A 23,607-nucleotide genomic window follows, 5' to 3' on the forward strand; every position below is an offset into this window, starting at 1 on the left:
TGGGTTGGTTAGAGAGAATATTCTTTGCCAGGAGAACCAGGTTCTTTTGGGCCAGAAGGGGGCTATTAAAATCATTCTTGCCCCATCCTCCCTGACTTTTCTTAGCACTGCTGGGATCAGCATGATCGGGGGGAAAGGCATATGTTAGGCCCCATGTCCATGGGAGTATGAAGGCGTCCAGAGCTAGAGGATTCCCCCTGGGGTCTATGGAGCAGAAAGTTTCCACTTTTTGTTTCTGAAGTCGGCGAACAGATCTATGCCCGGGTACCCCACATTTTTACAATCTGCCGAAAAATGGACCGCTTTAGGACCCATTCCCCTTGTCGTAATTGGGTGCGACTCAAAGTCTGCCCTTTGATTCTCCGTGCCCCGGATGTGTAGTGGTGACAGAGATAGCAGGTTTGCCTCTGCTAATTTGAGGACTCTGGAGAATGTGTCCATTAGGGCTCGGGACCTGGTTCCCCCCTGATGATTTATATATGCTATTGTGACTCGATTGTCCGAAAATATGCAGACATGATGACCCCGGAGCAGGGGTAAGAAGTGTGTTAATGCGTAGCCCACTGCTAAGAGCTCTTACTGGTTCGAGGAGGCTTCTAATTCTTGAACTCCCCACGTACCCTGGGCCACTTCGTTGTTCATGTGTGCTCCCCACCCCGTGGGACTGGCATCTGTGGTAACTATGTGTGCTATTTTTGTTACCCAGGGGATCCCTTTGGAAGGGTTGTCTTGGCTTTTCCACCAGGTTAGGGAATGAGTAGTTTTTGAATTTAGGGTAATACGACCCTCTAGGTGTCCCCCTACTGCAGACTAGTTGGCTAGTACATCCCACTGTAGATCTCTTGTGTGTAACTGAGCCCATTGGACTGCTGGCAGGCAGGCGGAGAGAGAACCTAGTCATGACATCGCTTTTCTTAATGTCATGGAGGGATTGTGGATGGCTCTTGTTACAATTTGAGCGATTTTCTCCTTCTTGCGGTCTGGGAGGCGGCACTCTTGAATGTTTGAGTCCAATGTTAGACCCAAGAATTCCTGTACTCTGCTGGGCTCCGATCTTGATTTTTTTAGATTCAGGAGCCAGCCCAGGCCTTGCAGAGTGTCCATCACTCTGTCCCTCTGTTCCCAGCGTTTTTGAGCCGAGCTGGTTGCTATTAAAAAATAGTCCAGATACGGGATTATTATTATGTCTTGCTCCCTTATATGGGCCATCATCTCTGACACTATTTTGGTAAATACCCGTGGAGCTACAGATATTCCGAATGGCAAGGCTCTATACTGGAGTTCTCTTATCTCGCCCTTTATCGAGACAGCTAACCTGAGATATTTCCTGGAGTTTTTGTGAATGGGGACGTGATAATAGGCGCTGAGATCTAACACCGAGATGAAGCAGTTCGGGAAAAGGATTTTGGTGGTGGACCTGATTGACTCCATTTTGAAGTTTTAAATTTTTTTTTTTTTTTTTTAAATTTATAATTGTCCAAAACCTGCCGCCTGGCTTGGTCACCAGGAAAAAGAGGGGAGTAAAACCCCTTGCCCCTTCCCTGCAGGGGAACCTCCTGGAGGGCTCCTTTTTCTACCAGGCTTAGGACTTCGTTTCCTAGGGCTTCCTGCTCTTGCATACTGGATCTTAGCGGAGTCATTACATACTTTTGAGGCGGGAGGGAGAGAAAGTTTATCCTTAGGCCCTCCTGGATTAGGGGTTTACTATCCATGGGTTGTTTGAGATTCTTTTCCAGGCTGGGAGAAAAAGGGGTTAACCTTCCCCCCACCCTGAGCAAACTGTCACCTAGAGGGCTTTTTGTCTCAGGACAAGTTGCCGAGGAGGAACCCTCTATCTCTTCTCTTGTCAGCCCACTTTTGCTCTCTCGGTGGTCTCCGCTAAAGAAACTTTCTATTCCGAAAGGGCCTCTTAGCTGCATTTGAGAGTGCTGCTGCTTTGGATGATAACCAGACTGAGTCTGCCGATGAGTCCGCTAGGAAGGCAGCCGCTCCCCTTATTACTGGGATAGAGTCTAGGATTTTATCCCTTGGCGTCCCTTCTCTTAGTTGCTTTCCTAGTTGGTCCAACCAAATAATTAGGGCTCTCGAAGTACATGTTGCCGCTATGGTTGGCCTGAGGTTACCTCCAGCTGACTCCCATGCACCTTTAAGAAAGGTATCTGCCTTTTTATCTAGGGGACCCCTGAGGGTGCCCATGTCCTCAAAGGGGAGGGCAAATTTTTATTTTTTTTTTTGAGGCCTTTGCGACAGCTACATCGAGCTTCGGGCCCGCTTCCTCACAGGGATATTTCCTTTTAAGGGAAGGGACCGTGGTGTTTTTCCTGTCCGGTTTATCCCATTCTTTTTGATTAGACCCCGCACATTTTCATTTAGCGGGAACACTCTCCGCGCCTTTTCTGGCCCAGTCCCCCGAACATTATGTCCTGGACTGTTTTATCAGGCCTAGGGTCCAGCACCCCCATGGTAGACGTTACCGCTTTCACTAGTCTACCTCGTCTAGGGGGAAGCAGTGATGCCCCTGTTTCCTCGTCTGAGGATGAGGAACTGGAATCTGAGGGTTTTGACGTGATTTCTCCCGATGTCGAGGAATCCGACTGGGAAATCACTATTGTCTGTCTTTTTTGATTTGTCCCTATGCTTAAGGGATGTAAGGGCACTCTGACCTCTAATTTGATTGCAGCTTTTAGGTCAGAGGCCAAATCCGGAGTTTCCTAACAGAGGATTTCTTTTGTACATGGTTCCGTTTTTTTTCTCTCAAGAAATAGGTAGGGGACTAGCACAAGTGGGGCACTCCCTTTTCTTTTCCCCTTCTTTCCCTAGTAAGGGAAATGGAACTTTTAATACAATGGTGAACATTCACGAAGATCACTCACCCAAAGGTATGCGGCTGCAGGTATCGATTCGGGAGATGGAGTCAGGTCCTGAATAGACTGCTCTCCTGGTGGCGATTTGCTCCTTGCAGCTGACGTGCTATGCTGCGTGGAGTGACTACTGGAACGACCATCCGTACTGCGTTCCTTTTGACGATGATTGTGGTGCTGCTGCTGCTAAAGCTGCTGCCTGGCTTGCTGCTCCTGTTGCTGGTCACTATCCCCTTCAGGATCGCCTCCAGCCTGGAGCGCTTGTGCAGCCACCATTTTAAAATTTCCCGGCTGGCGTCACCGCTCCCATCCTGCACCGTGGTCCCCGGGAGAGCGCTCCTCCGCATGCGCCGGTTCTGGGGACCCGGAAGCCGGCTTCTACTTCCGGGGCGGCCGCCATCTTGGTACACCTCTGTACCCCGGCGCCGCCCGCATGTTTACCGTGTCCCCGTGAGCCCCGACTTCCTCTCCGGAGCGGCGGCTCCGGCGTCACTCCCGCCCGCCCGCATCGGCCCCAGCAGTGGCGGCTTCGGGCACCGCACCCTCCCGAGGCAGGGGCCTCCCCGCTGCCATCACCGGTCAGGCTGGCCCCGGATCCTGGACACACGAAAGGTACCGTCCTGTGGACAGGAACCCAACTGAAGGCGGAGGAGAGGTACCGCCCTTTTTATCTGTAGGTTCCTGTCCCTGAAGGGCGGATCCCCTCTCTCCGTGGTGCTGTCATGGGTGAGAGAGAAATAGATGCTCTTCCCCATACCTCAATACCGCATCTTATTCAGTTCTCGTTAAAGACTGTTCTGATGAAGGTCCTTTGGCGGACCAAAAACGTTCATATGAGTCTATTTTGTTTGGATGTATAATAAAAGGAAATCATATTTTTACACTATTGAGTGCCAAGTATATTATTATGTTGGCAATATAGACACATTTTTTGACTGAACACTTGTGTTTTGTGTTACATTGCAGTGACTGATGTGACAAGACGTTGATGCAGCTGTTGGGACCAATATAGGCGGGAGAGACCGCTGTGGGCCAGGAGTGGAGCGGCCGCACCCACAAAGCAGAAATATATTTATTATGATAGGCTCAATTTCCTAGCTCCTGTTATGGATCTGAGACCGTAAGTGCATGCCTTTATAAAACAGCATTCTAGTCATGCGATTCAGCTCAAATAGTAATATATATATATTTTTTAATAAAGCACGGAGTCAAACCTTGTGGAGAGGGAGACGTGTTCCAACTCCGAGGTGCAGATAGATCTAGTGTGTGATGGTGCAGAAGGGACTGGCCCATCTTCAGCACCGTCAAGCTGCAGCCAACCACCATCTGCAAGCCAGGATGCAAATCCAGAGAACCAGGGCAACAGTAGTAGCCACACCTTGGCTCTGGATACTTCTCCCAGGCTCCAGCCATCCCACGACGTGGCTGGCGCAGGAGAGAAGGAGCAGCTACTGGAACCAGTAGGCAGGTGGACAGAGGTGTCCTGGACTATTTGTCAACAGCTGCTCATGATGATGGGGAGGAAGCTTATGGCTGCAGTCTGGCACGGTACCTCAGGCCAATTCCCAGTGAGTTCAGGCTGTGTGCCAGAGGGGCATTCCAGATAGTCATTGACACCTCCACACCACCCAATAATCTCAACACAGTATTTTCATTTTTAGAAAGGTGGCAGCTTTCAAGTAAGAATCAAATACATATGTTGGGAAACCAAGAAGTGCAGGGTCAATTAGGCTCTGAGCCTCCTCCTCCCCAGATGCCTACACCTCTGCCCCAGTTGCCTACATCTCCGCCACAGCCTGCCCAAACCCAAACTTGGCCTCAACAAGGTCCAATATATAGGCCAGAGTGCACCTGCCCAATATGGCCACTTTACCAGACCCAATGTTGGAGGCTGGTCCCAACATGGATATGGTCGACATTGCCATATTGGGTGTAATGCTCAAATTGGGCAGCCCTACAGTCATGAATACCCTCACCAATATACAGGTTACCCCTACTCGAACCCACAACAGGATCCTGCCAGGATGCAACAGGCCCAAACAACTTCTGCCAGCACACTTGATGATATTGAGGTTGACCAACAACCAAGGGCAAACACCCAATCAGGACCCCCGCCTTTCCCACCCCAGACCTACCATCACTTGTAGGTTTGAATTGCTGTCCCTAAATTTGTGACTGGCTTATATTTTTTTTATTTAATATTTAGTTTTTGTTTTGAATATAATTTATGTCATATATGATGGGCACATTATTCAATATGTCAAAAATATTGTGTATTTATTTTTGTTTAACAAAAAAAGTTGAAGTAAACAAGTTAAATCTATATGAGTGGTTATTTATATTACAGCATGGTAGGTAATGTGTAGCTTTAGCTAAATGAATCCTGATAGCAGTAAGAAAACACACACAAAAAAATCTCAAGGATAATGTTTTTTTAAAAAAAAACAAACAAGTAAACTACATAGATATTAAGACACTCTCTTGCCAGGGAGTAGATCCCACTGGTGTCACAAAATACATGGTGAACACATCACGCACGTGATGACGGGGAGGAATTACATGTGGAATAGGTGAACAACATTTGGTAACACAACTTCCTCAGCATCACATGATGAGTAGTCATGTATTCTGGTGAAATTGTGCAGGATCATCACACATGCTTTTATCACCACATTAACATTGTCTTCACTCAGCTGAATGGCTGACTGGAGGACTCGCCATTTAGCACTAAGAATGACAAAGGCACACTCCACCAGTCGCCGTGCGTGGGATAGGCGTAAGTTAAAGATCCTGTGTCGGTGGTTCAGGGCTCTATGGGGATAGGGCCTCATGACGTTACGGGTTAATTGGAACACCTCATCTCCAACCATCACATAAAGCACCGCATCAAATGTAGACCCTGGGAGTTGACGTGGTGGTGGTAGGTCCAACTGGTTATTGCAGAGCCGCTGACCCATAATGGAAGAATTGAAGACTCTGTCTCCAGTTCTTCCATAGGCCCCAATATCTACAATTATAAACCTGTAGTGAGTGTCAACCAAAGCCAACAATACTACAGAAAAATATTGTTTATAATTATAGAATTGGGACCCTGAGTTCGGCGGCTTACACGTACGGATGTGCTTCCCATCCAGGGCTCCAATACAGTGTGGAAACTGGCACGTGTCCTGAAATCCATGGGCTATATGTAACCAGTCTTCCATTTTGGGCTCAGGCACGACCACTTGATGGAGTCGGGAGCAGATTTCTGAGCATTTAGACCTGACAATACCTGAGATGGTTGATTTTCTGATTAAAAGTTCTAAATGCAGAGCAGCATATGAAAGGCCAGTTGAAAAAAAGCTAAAAGTAAACATAAAAAAAAATAGAAGCCATGCCAACAAATACCAGTTTGCTCTTAAGTTATACTCTCTAACTTAGAAACCATGCATTTTAACAACATTAAATTACAGGCCATGGCTTTGGTCTTAATTCTACAAGCATATAATGTACATGTCTAAATGTGGTTTGTACAACATACAAAAAAAGGGACAGAATAAGTAAGGTATGAAAGAAACTACCCTGTTTAAAACATCATCAACATATAGGTTTAACATATACCGTAATGTAAGGATAAGCCGCTCCTCTGCAGAAATACATTTGCGCATCCTGGTGTCCTTAAAGGTGATCCCAGGGCACAAAATCTTCAGCAAAATATCAAAGGTGGCAAGGCTCATCCGACAATATTGAAAGAACTTGTCCGGTTGGCTACACAGAGATGAATAGAGCCGGTGGAAATGGCCTTTAGTGATCCGTTGCCTCAAAAGCAGATGGACCCACATTCGTATTCGCCTCCTCAGATCCACAATCACAGGGTATGGCTCCCCAAAATGTCGGGACAAAACCCAACTGTAAAACACACGCTCAGTGGTGTTAAAAGTAAGCCTGTCTGACATGTTTGTCACAAAGTAGAACTAACACAACCCAAGCACGGACTCTACTGCAAAGTTTTGAGGGTCCCACCTGTTGTAGAACCAAAAAATAGGGGTATTGATGATGATTTAAATTACTTTCAAGAACTGATACATGTCCATTTTGCAAGCCGGTGAGAGAATCTCGCCACACGGATGCTTAGATGCGAGAAAATCGCATCCTTGCATTCCAATCAGATGACATGCGGATCACTGTTCATGAAACATTTGTGCGATTCTGGTCCGTGAAAAATGGACCGATTTTTTTATAGCTTTAGTGTGACTCCAGCCTAAATTGGGTACTCTCTGATATGTGATAGTGGCATATTGTGAAATTTTGTCACATAGATCCTTACCGGTTAAAAGGTACCAGTGTTTAGACAGTATTCTTTTCACCTCTAGTGCACCTTGATCATAAGTACCAATACAATGTGGTAGAGGTTCATTCTGATTCTAAGGCTTCTTTTACACTTGCCGTGTTTTTCGTCCCCAATAGATTTCTATGGGGCCGCAAAAACGGGCTACAATAATTCCACGGAGCGTGCCGTGCACCGTATGGCCATATTTACGGCCGTGAAAAAAGATCGAGCCTGCTTGATCTTTTTCACGGCTTATGGACACGGCCCCCATTGAAAATCAATGGGGCCGCAAAATCAATGGAAGTTTGTTTTTGCGGTGCACTGTGACTTCCGGTTTTGCGGAACACCATTTTTTAAAATACGTTTTCCATAGTATTGGAAATCCGAAAAATGGCGATACAAAAATTTTTTGCGGTCTGTTATTGCGGAAGACCGTGAAAATTGCAGCGATATGGCCCGCAAAAAAGGCCCGCAATAACGGGACGCAAAAAACCCGGTAAGTGTAAAAGAAGCGTAATTATACAAAAACGATTTTTTATTTTGTAGAACTTGGCTTCTCGGAGTATGCATTGCCTTGTGAAAAACTTTTTTAAGAGGCTTCTCGAGATAGCACCTATCTTTAAAGCGCTTATACAATACTGAACGTTCCTCCAAGAAATCCACTTTCCTCGAGCAATTTATTCTTGCTCTTAACTAATGCCCGGTTGGTATAACTCTTTTCAGAGGTAGTGGGTGAAAGTTATCCCAGTGGAGGAGGCTATTTGTTGAAGTTTCCTTTCTGTACGTTTTTGTTTGAATGTTGCCATTTGAATCAATCCAGATGGTGAGGTCCAGAAAACTGATAGCAAGCATCTATCTCGTGGGTAAATCTAAGCCCAAGTTCATTCGTATTTAGAATGTGGACAAAATCAAATATGGACTTCAGTCCTTCTCAAAAAATGATAACATCATCGATATAACATGCCCAAAGTAATACGAGACTAGTGTAAAAAGATAAATCCTCAAAAAAAATGTATAGGGGAGTGGCCTGGCTGCTCCTGGGATAAGACATTGCTAACGAGAGCTCCTGCTAAAATCAGAGGATTATAATGAATAAGTGAGCCCCTAGCTACAAATCGATTACCAAAGGTGATCTAAACCCATCCTGTTCCCCCTTGTTTTAACTCACAGTTTGGATCCCATAATTAGCAGAAATAGAAATAAGGATCCACTGTATTTTCATTATGATCAGATTCATTACTGGGGCAACAGTGACACCTGGTGGTTACCCTGAATAACTGCACCCAACAATATCTCAAAGTAAAAGAAGAATCTGGCTGTTCACCCTCTAAAAATGTAATTTTTTTCTCTGAATATATCCACAGGGGGAAAGTATTCGGCACAAAGATAACTACTCGGCAAAGCTGAATTTGAACGTCTCACAATGGTCAAGATTGGCAAAACCGCCTCAGGAGTCTCCTCTAGATCTAATGTTCCTCTAACTCAAGTGGGCATGAATAAATTCCTAATAATAAAAACAAACAAAATCTACTGCACCCAAGTCCAAATCCCCAAGCGATTCTGACTCTGAAATAGAAAGTGAAATGGAAGATAGCAGAAACATAGGGGAGCAACCTGTTTCCACAGATCCTTCATAAAGAGGATACTTGCTATGTCTCTAGAACCTTTGGATAAAGACTTATCTGACACTAAGCAAGAAATTTCACAAATAGGCCATAGGGTGGATACGCTCGAGTCTTCAAACTCCACCATAATCCAGGAAACCAATGAAGTTGTAGCTTGCTCACAGAGTCAAGGAGATCATATCATCCAAATATATTCTATCCTTGAGGACCATGAGAATAGAGAAAGAAGGAATAATCTGAGGATAAAAGGCATCCCTGAATCAGTTGCGGCTGAAGCATTGTCCGTGACTTTGATTGAAATATTTTCTAAAATACTAACCCAAGATGACCCTTCACACATTGAGATAGTGAGAGCCCATAGGTCGTTAAAACCACGGCCTAAATCAGGAGACCCTTCATGGGACGTCATTTGGCATTTTTTTGGACTACTGCACCTAGGGTTTAATTATAAGACGGTCAAGGGAAGCAGAGAGTATTGTATTTGAGGACTCTCCAATCTTGATCTTTCAAGACCTAGCGGCATCGACACTAAACAAGAGACGTCTACTAAACCTTTCACGGAAGCTTTGCATCATAATCAATGTCAATACCACTGGTTATACCCATTTGGCATTGCAATAACCTCAAGGATAAACGTATCCAGGCCAGGAACTCGGCAGAAATTCAAGAAGCGTGTAAGGAGTTGGAGATTACTCTGGAAAAGTACCCAGATACAGAGGCGTACCATTCAGCTCCTTCCTTGAACCCTCTACCTCGGCCTGCGTCTTGGAACTTGGTCCAATCTGAAAAAGCCAATCGAAACCGACGCAAAACAGCAAAGCTTCAATCTATTCCTCCAGAAGAAGAGATTGGATGAATTACGGGACGCGTCCCAGTCACAGAGTTCTTTCCAGGTCCTGCCGATCAGTAATGACAAATGTTTAGATGCCGCTTGGTTTAGTTGCATTGTATACCTGTTTTTTTGTGTTCCTTTTCAGGTAGAAATGCTAAATTGCGGCATAAACCGTTTGTCTTTGGCAGTTTTCAAATAGAATAGAGCACTGCCCATAATAGCATGCTGTTATTTCCTCTCCCAGGGGGCTTGCCTGATCCACTTTGGTATTTTCTACCCATAGGGGGGTGGACGGGCACAGCTTCATGGGACGGGAATAGATTGTTTATACATGGGGCCCATGATACTAGTGCCATCGCACCTACTTCCCCCCTCTTTAATGTTAATTGTTTCATATCAACATAGTTTATGTTAATGTTTACTGCACTGGCCTAGACTGGTGCACCACCCTTGCTAAGGTAGTTTTAATGTCCCTATGCCCCAATTATTCCTTGACACCATCCTCACCCCTCCCTCCTTGGTCCAGCGTGGTTGTGCTACTGATTAATGGTCTGCACACCCATTCCATCTTTTATGGAGACTAACCAAGGTGTTTTGAAATTAGCAAGCTTCAATGCACATGGCCTAAACTCACCTATCCCAAGAGCACAGACACGGATCTGGTTTAGAAGGGCAAATTTTAATATTCTCCTTTTACAAGAAACGCATTTCCAAATCAAGAAGCTTCCCTTCTTTGATAAGTCGCATTATAACCAGTGGTATCATGCCTCTTCTTCCCAGAGGGGCTCTAGAGGAGTGTCAATTGCGTTTGATAAGAATACTCCCTTTCTGCTAACCGACTCATTGGTTGACACTGAAGGGAGATATATTTTTATAAAAGGTCTTTAAGCGGGAACCTTAGTCTCTATCGGCAAACTATACACCCCCAACAAAAAACAAATTAAATGGATTACCTCCAAACTAAACCAGTTCTGCACCTTTTTAGAGGCACACCAATTATTGGAGGAGATCTCAACATACCTCTAGACCCCATCTTGGATTCGTCCACAAAGAAATGCCAGATTTCATACCAAAACATTATCAAGATAAAGAAATCTCTTCAAAATCTCTCACTAGTTGATGTATGGCGACATATGCACCCTAATGACCTTGACTACACCTTTTTCTCTCATCCCCATAATTCCTACCACAGAATTGATTATATTTTTCTACCAAGGTCTCTGATGCCGAATCTTTTTAAAGCAGAGATACACCCCTCAATAGACTCTGACCACGCAATAGTCTCAATACGCTTTTCAACTTCAAAACCCCATTCTGTATATCGCTCATGGAGGCTAAACGACTCAATTCTAACTTCAGACACTAACAAAAAACGAATCTGTAATACTTTAATAGACTTCTTTAAGAATAATATCACTTCAGAGGTGAACTTCCCAATAGTGTGGGAGAACCACAAAGCGGTGGTTAGGTGTGAATTGATTTCCATAGCTTCCCATCTCAACAAACAGCACAAAAAGACAATACGAGATCTTTACAAAGAGATAGTCAATTTAGAAACACGACATAAAAGAACTTTGTTGCTTCAAAGTTTGGAGGCTCTGACAGCCAAATGCTTACAACTAAAAGACCTGCTTAATAAGCAGTCTGCAAAACAATATCTCAGTTGGAGAAACCGTATGTATGTCCACGGCGATAAGGCCTCCAAGGCTTATGATGTCACTAAGTAAAGTAAGCCAAGCCAAAACTTATATTCACTCCATGAAAACCTCTAGGGGCAATAGAACATCTGACCTTGACCAAATCTTGCATGAATTTTTAAAATATTACTCGAACCTATATAATTTACAACCAGATGAGTCTGACTCAGATAAGATAACGGGCGGAAATCCAGTCTTAATCTACCCAAACTTACATTAGAACAAAAATCTCTTTCTAAACCTTTTACTTGGGATGAGATCCGATCCACTCTGGCAAACAGCCCCCCACAGGGAAAGCTCCTGGCCCCAATGGACTCCCCGCTATATACTATAAAAGTTTCTCTGAGACCCTCGATTTGTGTAATGAGGTGCTCTGGGGCGGTCCCTTCCCCCTTCAATCCTTGGAAGCCCATATCTCTCTAATACGCAAGGAGGGCAAAGATCCAGAACTTTGTAGCAACTACAGACCCATCTCCCTTCTGAATGTGGATCTGAAAATTTATGCTAGCATGTGTGAAAACGCATAGCGGATTATTTGCCAAAATTGATCTCTTCAGATCAGACCGGCTTCATTAGGGGTAGGGAGGGTAAGAAAAATGCTTGGAGAGTCCTTCATTTAATGCAATATTCCAATTTTCATAAGACACCTCTGGTGCTTCTATGCACTGACGCAGAGAAAGCATTTGACAGAGTGGATTGGATCTTCGTACAGGAAACCATCAATAGTTTTAATTTTCCCTCCCTACTAATAGTGACCATACTACAAATGTACTCCCACCCATCGGTTAAAATTAAACTTAACAATTCCCTCACCAAGTCCTTTACAATCCATAACGGTACAAGACAGGGTTGCCCTCTGTCCCCGCTGTTATTTATAGTGGTGATGGAACCCCTAATCAAGGCTATCAATATGTGCAAGGACATAGAGGGTGTGAACATACAGGGAATATTTAATAAAACCATGGCCTTCGCTGATGACTTATTAATTACTATGACTTGTCCCCACAGAGGTATACCGGCTCTCATGTGGATCCTGGAGAGATATGGCTCCCTGTCTAATTTCAAAAGAAACCCATCCAAATCTGAAGCGTTGGTAATAAATATACTTGCTAGCACTATAAATGGCTTCAAGTCACAATTTCCCTTTCATTGACCGGGTAAGTATATAAAGTATCTTGGTATTAAAATTAGCCCGTCCTACAAGGATCTATTTAGCCTAAATTATAAACCACTTCTCAATTTAATTGCAGATCATACCAAAAAATGGAGGGCCCCATATCTCTCTTGGATGGGCAGAAAAAACCTAATCAAAAGCATTCTTTTACCTAAACTAATTTATCTATTTCAAATGCTACTTATAGAACTGCCCAGGATGTTCCTGACCCAGGTCAATTGCTCTTTGTTTAAATACATATGGAATAAGCATCGATCAAAACTTAACTCCCACACACTTTCATTGCCTAGGAGAAAAGGTGGCATGGGAGCTGCCAATATTCATAATTATTATTTAGCCACTATCCTATCAAGGACTGTTGATTGGGTCAGGAAAGCTGGAGAGAAACCCTGGCTTACTATAGAAGAACAGATGTCCCCGACTCAATGCATATACCTAATTTGGACGTGTCCGTGTGTCTGTGCATAATGAGTAATCCACAGCCCAACAGTAACTTAGGTATCCATAGTTACTACCACTAGCAGCTAACTGTCTATACGCATGGGCATAACCATGGATATCTAAGTACTGTAAGGCACTGTATAGGATTTAAGTGACATATCTAATAAGGAGAGGAGCTCTCCCTGGGGACGAGTTAAGGCATAAGCCTTTTTTCAACGTTAGCCTGTGAGGCAACACTGTGAGGCAACATTGCAAAGATGGATCAAATTGATCGCGCTGCTGCACGTAGAGAAGCGAATCGCATACGGAAGAGTAACATGCATCTTAATAAAAAAGAAGACGAACAAAGTTGTCGAAGAACTGCTGCTGCAGCCCGACAGAGGGCGGCCAGAGCAAGAGAAAAGAATGAAGTAACTGAATCACGTAGAACATCTAATGCTGCATGACAACAAGCAACACACAAAGTGATACACAAATTTCACAAAGACGAGAACAAGATAGAAGACGTGTCCAAAATGCAAGGGCCACTTGACGATGGCAAGTTATATTTGCCGCTAGAGGGCTTCTTAATCAAATTCATGAAACACGTATTGAAGAGCACTATGCTGGTGAACTGACATTTCGATGTCAGTTTTGCCAATCTAAAAATTTCAAAGACGAAATGGCACAGGACAAAACATTCCATTCCTGCTGCAAGAAAGGGTGCATCCAATTACGTCCCATTCGTATGGATGTTCAGTTAGTCAAGTTGATGAAAGGAGAGCATCAGCACTCCAAGAACATTATGGCTAATATAAGGCAATACAATAGCTCTCTTGCTTTGGCATCAATGGGAGCACAAGTAGCGCCACCTCCTGGGCATGGTCCATATTGTTTTCAAATTCATGGCCTAATTTACCACTGAACTGCCCCATTGCATCCCGCTGTGGGTAGTACTCCCAAGTATGCCCAGATTTATATCTTGGATAGTGAAGAAGCATTAAGTACAAGAAGTCAAGCAAATAAAAAGTGCCTCCAGCACTGCTGTCAGCTATTGGAGAGAAAATGAAAGCAATTAACCCACTCACAAGAGCCTTCACAATGATGAGGGAATTTGAAAGAGAGGAAGAGAGGATTGCTGAATTAGAAAATTGCGATCCACTCAAAATAACAATGTCAATTATAAATGACTACAATGATGACTAGAGGTGCTACAATGCACCAAGGTGCAATGAAGTAGCTATAATTTATCAATATGCATTGGGTGAACCCCCATTTAATATGGACATCAGAGTTCACCTGAAAAGTGAAAACCAAACAGTTCAAATCAGTTTTCTTCACAGTGTGATGCAATGACATATCCACTTCTATTCCCATATGGGGACAGTGGATGGACAATACATTTGACAACTCCAATTGTCCTAAGTTTGCAACATCAAGAAATTGGTGACATTCATCTACCATCCATACCAGTGGATCAAGATCAACAAGAAAAAAAATCACCCTGTTGTAGTACTATGCATACAGGCTTGCCACTTGTGACGAGTTCAATCTCCTTTTAAATGCTGGGAAGTTGACACAACAATTTATCGTTGACAGTTACGTCAAAATTGAATCCGACAGGATCGACTATATAAAACAAAATCAAAAGGCATTACGTGTCGACAGTTATGCCGGCGTTATGGATCACATCCATAATACTGTGTTACACCAAGGGCTAAAAGCTGGGACACCAGTAATTTTACCATCCAGTTTCATTGGAAGCCCAAGAGCTATGCAGCAAAATTACCAAGACGCCATGACAATTGTCCAAAAATTCGGAAAGCCAGATCTTTTTATTACGATGAACTGTAACCCAAAGTTGAAAGAAATTACTGAAAACTTAGAACCATGGCAAAGGTCAGAGTTCAGACCAGATTTGGTTGCACGAGTATTTAAAATCAAACTCCAAGCCGTGCTTAACGAGATCTTGAAAAAGCACATTTTTGGACGTGTAGTTGCATATGTGCATGTAATAGAATTTCAAAAGCATGGACTACCACATGCTCACCTACTCTTAATCCTTGGAGAGGAAGATAAACCGAGGGACAAAGAAAGAATTGACAAATTGGTCACTGCTAAAATCCCAAATGAGAGAGCAAATCCAAAACTGCATGAAGCAGTAATGAGGCACATGATTCATGTCCCATGTGGCGAGGATCAACCTGGTGCTATATGCATGACAGATGGTCAATGCACAAAAAAATTCCCAAAGGATTTTAATACAGAGACAAACCCCAATGTTGATGGTTACCCACAGAACCAGTGACGCAATACTGGGAAAACCAGACGAGGAACGCGAGAAATCGACAATATATGGGTAGTTCCATACAACGCCTATTTATTACTCAAGTACAATTGCCATATCAATGTTGAGATTTGTGCTTCAAAAAAAATTGTGAAATATCTTTTCAAATATGTATACGAAGGGCATGACTGTGCCAATATCAATTTGATACATTAAACTGGAATGAACCAGCCATGTACCTAGATTCTCGATATATAAGTGCCCCTGAGGGCATATGGAGAATGAGAAAAAATAAAATGCATGATGCTTCACATACCATTAAAAGGCTGGCTGTGCGCCTTGAAAACATGCAGCAAGTGTTTTTCTAAGATGGTAAGGAGGATATGGTTATTTCAGACTCAAAAGCCTCTACACTGCAGGCTTATTTTGAGCTAAACAGAGTGGACGCTTCCGCCCATCAGTATGTGTACAGTGAAATCCCTGAACACTATGTCTGGGATAGAAATGCTGTACCAGAAGGATGGAAAAATTGAAGGGTTCAATTTGGGAAAACAATTGCCTGAATGTATACAGTCTCTTTAACAGATGGTGAGCTGTATTACCTAAGACTCCTTTTACTTCACGTAAGAGGAGCAAAGTCTTATGCTGACTTAAGGATTGTCAATGGAGTCGTACATGACACGTATAAAAATGCGTGCATTGATCTTCGTCTTTTGGAAGACGATTCTCAATGGGAAGATGTTATAACGGATGCAATCACTTTCAAAATGCCCTACGAACTTCGCAAATTATTTGCTATAATGTGTGTATATGGGGAACCAGCTAAACCATTGGCATTATGGCAAAAATATAAAACCGAATATATGGAGGATTACACCAGGCGGTATCCTCCAGAAATTGCTGAGCAACTGGCTCTTCGTGATATTAATGAAGTGCTCTTATGCAATAAAAAGTCCTATGCTGACTACAGATTGCCAACTCCAGTAAATGGTCCAGATGAAATACTGGACCAACTGAATTATGCTGTAATAAAGCAGGAGGCTGAGCAATTGAAAGCTATGCTTAATGAAGCTCAGAAATCAGCTTTCAACGCAATTATGCAAGCAGTCAATGCTGCATCACAGCCAGATGGCACTAGCTCACACTGTTTTTTTCTAGATGGTCCAGGAGGCAGTGGGAAGACATTTTTGTACAACTGCTTGCACAAGACACTACAAGCAGAAAAGAAGTCTATTTGCTCTGTAGCCTCTACTGGATTAGCAGCTACATTACTACAAAACGGAAGCACCTACCATTCCAAGTTTGGCCTTGGAATTACAACAAATGAGACCACAGTGTCAAAAATTAAGCCAACCTCACTTCAAGCAAAGGCGCTTATGGAGTCATCTGTCGTTATTTGGGATGAAGTAACAATGACTCCCTGTTTTAATATGAACACTGGATAATTTGTTCCAAGATATATGTGGAAAAAAAGACCATTTGGTGGAAAAGTTTTTATAAACGGTAGTGACTTTTGTCAAACCCTACCAATAGTGGAAGGTGGAAAAAGAGCCCACATTGTACAGTCCACCATTAAATACTCAAAATCCTGGAATCAGTTTTCACGGTTTCAGTTACATCAGAATATGAGAATGTCTCAGGACAAAGTTGAATACAACTCATAGTTACTCAAACTTGCCAATGGAGAGTTGTCAAATGTATATGGTCTACCAGAAGACACAATTGAAATCCCGAATTCTTTTATTGAAGAGGGTGATTTAATTACAGCCAATTCTGGCGACTCAATTGAGATTACCGATGCAACAATAGAAGCAATTGCCAATAAAGCAATTCTTACGCCATTGAGTGATGACGTTCACGCCTTGAACAACAAAATTCTTAGTCAAGTTCAAGGTGAACACTCAACATATCGCTCCGTCGACACAATTGCGGAAGATGAGGGTGTGATTCTCACAGATTACCCTGTAGAGTTTCTTAACTCTTTGAATCCCACTGGGTTGCCTCCTCATGAACTAAAGCTGAAACCAGGAGCTGTAATTATGGTCCTGCATAATCTTAACAGAAAGCGTGGCCTTTGTAATGGCACAAGGCTTTATGTGAAAAGCTTAAAAGCAAACGTTATTTATGCCGTTGCTTTAACCCCTTTACCCCCAAGGGTGGTTTGCACGTTCATGACCAGGCCAATTTTTACAATTCTGATCACTGTCCCTTCATGAGGTAATAACTCTGGAACACTTCCATGAATCCCGGTGATTCTGACAATGTTTTCTCGTGACATATTGTACTTCATGTTAGTGGTAAAATTTCATTGATATAACTTGCGTCTAAATGTGAAACAAAAAACGGAAATTTGGCGTACATTTTGAAAATTTCACAATTTTCCAACTTTGAATTTTTATGCCCTTAAATCACAGAGATATGGCACTCAAAAAACTTAATAAATAACATTTCCCACATGTTTACTTTACATCAGCACAATTTGGGAACCAAATTTTTTTTGTTAGGAAGTTATAAGGGTTAAATATTGACCAGCGATTTCTCATTTTAACAACACCTTTTTATTTTTAAGGACCACATCACATTTGAAGTCACTTTGAGGGGTCTATGTGATAGAAAATACCCAAAAGTGACACCATTCTAAAAACTGCACTCCTCAAGGTGCTCAAAACCACATTCAATAAGTATATTAACCCTTCAGGTGCGTCATAGAAATTTTTTTGATTGTTTAAAAAAAAAAATGAACATTTCACTTTTTTTCACAAAAAAATTACTTTAGGTCCAATTTTTTTAATTTTACCAAGGGTAGCAGGAGAAATTGGACAGCAAAAGTTGTGCAATTTGTCCTGAGTACGCTGATACCTGATATGTGGGGGGGGAACCACTGTTTCGGCACATGGCAGAGCTCAGAAGTGAAGGAGTGCCGTTTGACTTTTCACTGCAAAATTGTCTGGAATTCAGATCGGACGTCATGTCACATTTAGAGAGACCCTGATGTGCCTAAACAGTGGAAACCCCCCACAAGTGACCCCATTTTGGAAACTATACCCCCTAAGGAACTTATCTAGATATGTGGTGAGAACTTTGAACCCCCAAGGGCTTCACAGAAGTTTATAAAGTACAGCCGTACAATTAAAAAATCATATTTTTTCCACAAAAATGATCTGTTCACCCCCAATTTTAATTTTCCCAAGGGTAGCAAGACCCCAAAAGTTATTGTGCAATTTGTCCTGAGTGCGCTGATACCCCGTATGTGGGGGGTAAATGACTATTTGGGAGCATTGCAGAGCTCAGAAGGGAAGCAGCACCATTTGACTTTTTTGGCTGGAATTGAGATCGGACATCATGTCGCGTTTGGAAAGCCCCGGATGTGCCAAAACAGTGGAAACCCCCCTACAAATGACACCATTTTGGAAACTATACCCCCCAAGGAACTTATCTAGATGTGTGGTGAGAACTTTGAACCCCCAAGGGCTTCACAGGAGTTTATAACGTACAGCCGTACAATTAAAAAATCATTTTTTACACAAAAATGATCTTTTCACCCCCAATTTTTATTTACACAAGGGTAACAAGACCCGAACAGTTATTGTGCAATTTGTCCTGTGTATGCTGATACCCCATATGTGGGGGCAAATGACTATTTGGGCGCATTGCAGAGCTCAGAAGGGAAGCAGCGCCATTTGACTTTTTTGGATGAAATTGAGATCAGACGCCATTCCGGGTTTGGAAAGCCCCTGATGTGCCTAAACAGTGGAAACCCCCAACTGACACCATTTTAGAAATTAGACCCCCCCAAGGAACTTATCTAGATGTGTGGGGAGAACTTTGAACCCCCAAGGGCTTCATAGAAGTTTATAACGTACAGCCGTACAATTAAAAAAATCATATTTTTTCCACAAAAATGATCTTTTCACCCCCAATTTTTTCTTTTCCAAGGGTAACAGGACCCAAAAGGTATTGTGCAATTTGTCCTGAGTACGCTGATACCCCACATGTGGGGGTAAACCACTATTTGGGTGCATTGCAGAGCTCGGAAGGGAAGCAGCACCATTTGACTTTTTTGGATGAAATTGAGATCAGACGCCATGCCGGGTTTGGAAAGCCCCTGATGTGCCTAAACAGTGGAAACCCCCAACTGACACCATTTTGGAAACTAGACCCCCCAAGGAACTTATCTAGATGTGTGGTGAGCACTTTGAACCCCCAAGGGCTTCACAGAAGTTTATAACACCCGGGTGTGAAAATAATAAAATCATTTTTTCCACAAACATGATCTTTTAGTTCCTATTTTTTTTTATTTTCTCAAGGGTAACAGGAGAAATTGGACCCTAAAGGTTGTTGTCCAATTTGTCCTGAGTACGCTGATATCCCATATGTGGGGGTAAACCACTGTTTGGGCGCATGGCAGAGCTTGGAAGGGAAGGAGCACCGTTTGACTTTTTCAACGCAGAATTTGCTGGAATTGAGATCAGATGCCATGTTGCGTTTGGAGAGCACCTGATGCGCCTAAACAGTGGAAACCTCCCAATTCTAACTCCAACCCTAACCCCAACACACCCCTATCCCTAATCTCAGCTCTAGCCCTAACCCTAATGGGAAAATGGAAATAAATACATTTTTTTAATTTTATTATTTTTCTCTAAGGGGGTGATAAAGGGGGGTTTGATTTACTATTTATGGCGGGTTTTTATGTTTGGCAGCTGTCATACGCTAAAAGACACTTTTTATTGTAAAAAGAGTTTTTGCATCACCACATTTTGAGAGCTATAATTTTTCCATATTTTGACCCACGGAGTCATGTGAGGTCTTATTTTTTGCAGGACGAGTTGACGTTTTTATTGGTATCATTTTCGGGCACGTGACATTTTTTGATCGCTTTTTATTCCGATTTTTGGGACACAGAATGAACAAAAACCAGCATTTCACGAATTTCTTTTGGGGGTGCGTTTACACCGTTCCGTGTGTGGTAAAATTGATGAAGCGGATTTATTCTTTGGGTCAGTACGATTACAGCGATACCTCATTTATGTCTTTTATGATTTGGCGCTTTTATGCAATGAAAACAATTTTATATAAAAAATAATTATTTTTGCATCGCTTTATTCTGCATGCTATAACTTTTTTATTTTTTCGCTGATGATGCTGTGTGGTGGCTCGTTTTTTGCGGGCCAAGATGACGTTTTCAGCGGTACCATGGTTATTTATATCCGTCTTTTTGATTGCGCGTTATTGCACTTTTTGTTCGGCGGTATGATGATAAAGCATTGTTTTTTATTTTTAAGGGGTTCACTAAAGGAGTTAACTAGTGGGACAGTTTTATAGGGCGGATCTTTACAGCACGGCGATACTAAATATGTGTACTTTTATTTACACTTTTTTTACTTTATTTTATTGTCCCGGGGGGACATCACTATGTCAGATCGCTGATCAGACAGCACTCTGTCAGATCAGCGATCTGACAGGCGCTGCACAGGCTTCCTCACTGTCTGTTCTCTGCAGGCACTGAGGAACCCCCTCCCTGCAGGCCCCTGAGGTCATCTCGGATCCGGGGGCCTGCGGGGAAGGAGGCCCTCAGAGCAGCGCAGCATACCGCACTGCTCCGGGGGTCTCAGGGAAGCACGGAGGGAGTCCCCTCCCAGCTGATGCTTCCCTAATCCCCCGGTACACTGCGATCATGTTTGATCGTTGTGTGCCAGGGGTTAACATGCCAGGGGCGGTCCGTGACTGCCCCCGACACATCTTGCCGGGTGTTATGAACAGGTCACCGAGGAGAATGGCAGGAATAGGCTAGGCCACCAGGAAACCAGAAAGGTTGGTAACTTAGCGGATTGCAGACCCCTAATCCTAACAACACAAATAACAGTAGCCGTGAAGCGTACCTACGATGCCCTAGATGCCTCGACACAGCCGGAGAACTAACTAGGCCTAAAGCAAGAAAGGTGAAATCTAAACTGCCCCGGAGTAGAAGCCCAAAGAAATAGATAGCCCCCAAACATATATGGTCGGTGAGACCAGATGAGGGACAAACACAGGCAGAAAATAGACTCAGCAAATGATGGGGCCCAAACTGTCTAGATAGGATAGGAAGGAAAGACACTGTCTGCAATCACGCAAAAACCCTAAAAAATCCAACACGTCTGATGTACAAAAAACACTGAGGTCTCACGAACTCTCCCCCACTATATCAGCATTCTGGTGTAAACTGGCAGCAAAGCAAAAGAGACTAATATAACAGGGGACTGAACAAATGGACACAAGCTGTAACCTATGGAGCAGGGTCCAGCACATCCCCAGCAGGGAGCACACTGAACCCGCAAAGCAAAGCAGAAAAAGGCAAAACCAGATCAGAAGCAAAGGATTAGCAAATGAACAACTTAGCTGAAAAATGCAGGATCAGGCAGGAGACAGCAGACCTCAAGTTGCACAGGAAGAACTAATCACCAGCAACAATTGAGGGAAGCCTGCTCACTTAAATAGTCCCAATCAGTAACCCCAGATCTCCAATTATCATCATCAGGTGGCAGACCTCTGTCACTCCGGCCACCTCCACTACCCACAGTAACCACCAGAGGGAGCCCCGACTCAGAAGTAAGTGAATTCACAACAGTACCCCCCCTTGAGGAGGGGTCACCGAATCCTCATCCACGCCACCAGGCCGATCAGGATGGGTCCGGTGAAAAGCACGAACAAATCTCTCGGCATGAATGTTAGAAGCAGACACCCAAGAATTATCCTCCTGGCCATATCCTTTCCATTTGACTAAGTACTGGCGTCTCATCTAGCCAGACGAGAATCCAATATCTTCTCTACCTCATACTCCAAATTACCCTTAACCAATACAGGGTCAGGGGGCACCGCCATGGGAACTACTGGCTCCACAAACCTTTTCAACAAAGATTTATGAAAAACGTTATGAATCTTAAACGTAACTGGAAGAGCCAAATGGAAAGAAACAGGGTTAAGGATTTCCAAAATCTTACAAGGTCCAATGAACCTTGGCTTGAAATTTGGAGACGCAACCTTCATAGGAATATTTTTTGAAGACAACCAAACCATATCACCCACTTTAAACCAGGGAACAATGGTCCTATGCCGGTTGGAAAACCATTGGACCTTTTCCTGAGAGTGGGACAACTTATCCACTACTTGGTCCCAAGTCTGCTGTATTCTCTCTACCACAGAATCCACACTTGGGCAGGCCGAAGCTTCCACCTGCCCCGAAGAAAATCGAGGATGAAACCCAAAGTTACATAAAAAAGGAGACCTCAAAGTGGCAGAACTAGCCCTATTGATTAGCGCGAATTCAGCCAAGGGCAAAAATGAGACCCAGTCATCTTGATCAGCAGATATGAAACATCTCAAATAGGATTCCAAAGTCTGGTTTGTTCTCTTGGTCTGCCCATTGGTCTGAGGATGAAATGCAGAGGAGAAAGATAACTGAATTCCCAGTTTGGAACAAAAAGCTCTCCAAAATCTGGAAACAAACGGAACTCCTCTGTCCGACACAATGTTCTCAGGAATCCCGTGCAAACGAACCACCTGTTGTAAAAACAAGCGCACCAACTCAGAAGACGATGGCAACTTTCAGAGTGGTACAAGATTGACCATCTTAGAAAATCTATTACAGATCACCCAGATAAGTCATTCTCTGAGAGACAGGGAGATCAGAAATAAAATCCATTGAGATATGGGTCCAAAGCCTCCTGGGCACCGGCAGGGGCATCAACAAACCACTAGAACGAGAACAGAGATTGGACCGAGAACAAGTCCCACAGGACTGCACAAAATTCCTGACATCACGAGATAAGGCAGGCCACCAAAAAGACCAACTTACCAAATCTCTAGTACCAAAAATACCTGGATGACCAGCATACACGGAGCAATGAATTTCAGACATTACTCTTCTCCACTGGTCAGGGACATACAATTTTCCCATAGGGCAACGTTCAGGTTTGTCCTCCTGAAATTCCTCCAGGGCACGTCTCAAATCGGGTGAGATGGCGGAAAGAACTACACCCTCATTTAGAATGGTAGTAGGCTCGGTCACATCAAGAGAATCCGCAAAGAAACTCCTAGAAAGGGCGTCCGCCTTAACATTCTTAGTGCCCGGAAGAAAGGAGACCACAAAATTAAAAATGCATGAAAAACAAGGCCCACCTAGCCTATCTGGGATTCAAGCGCTTGGCTGATTCAAGATAAATCAAATTCTTGTTGTCTGTGAGGACCACAACTTGGTGTCTAGCTCCTTCCAACCAATGTCTCCACTCTTCAAATGCCCACCAATTCCTGATTCCCCACATCATAGTTACATTCAGATGGGGAAAATTTTTGAGAAAATAAGGCACAGGGATTCATCTTAGAGGTTACCGGATCTCTTTGGGACAAAACAGATCCTGCACCAA

General features: G+C 43.4%; 1 pseudogene; it reads left to right on the plus strand.

The window, feature by feature from the left end:
- The first annotated feature begins 14,199 nt into the window (after positions 1-14,199).
- On the plus strand, positions 14,200-15,421 carry LOC141099803 (uncharacterized; annotated as a pseudogene).
- Positions 15,422-23,607: the final 8,186 nt, after the last annotated feature.

This window comes from Dendrobates tinctorius, unplaced genomic scaffold, assembly GCF_039654945.1.
Source record: "Dendrobates tinctorius isolate UK_male_01 unplaced genomic scaffold, ASM3965494v1 ptg000102l, whole genome shotgun sequence".
Lineage (NCBI taxonomy): Eukaryota > Metazoa > Chordata > Amphibia > Anura > Dendrobatidae > Dendrobates > Dendrobates tinctorius.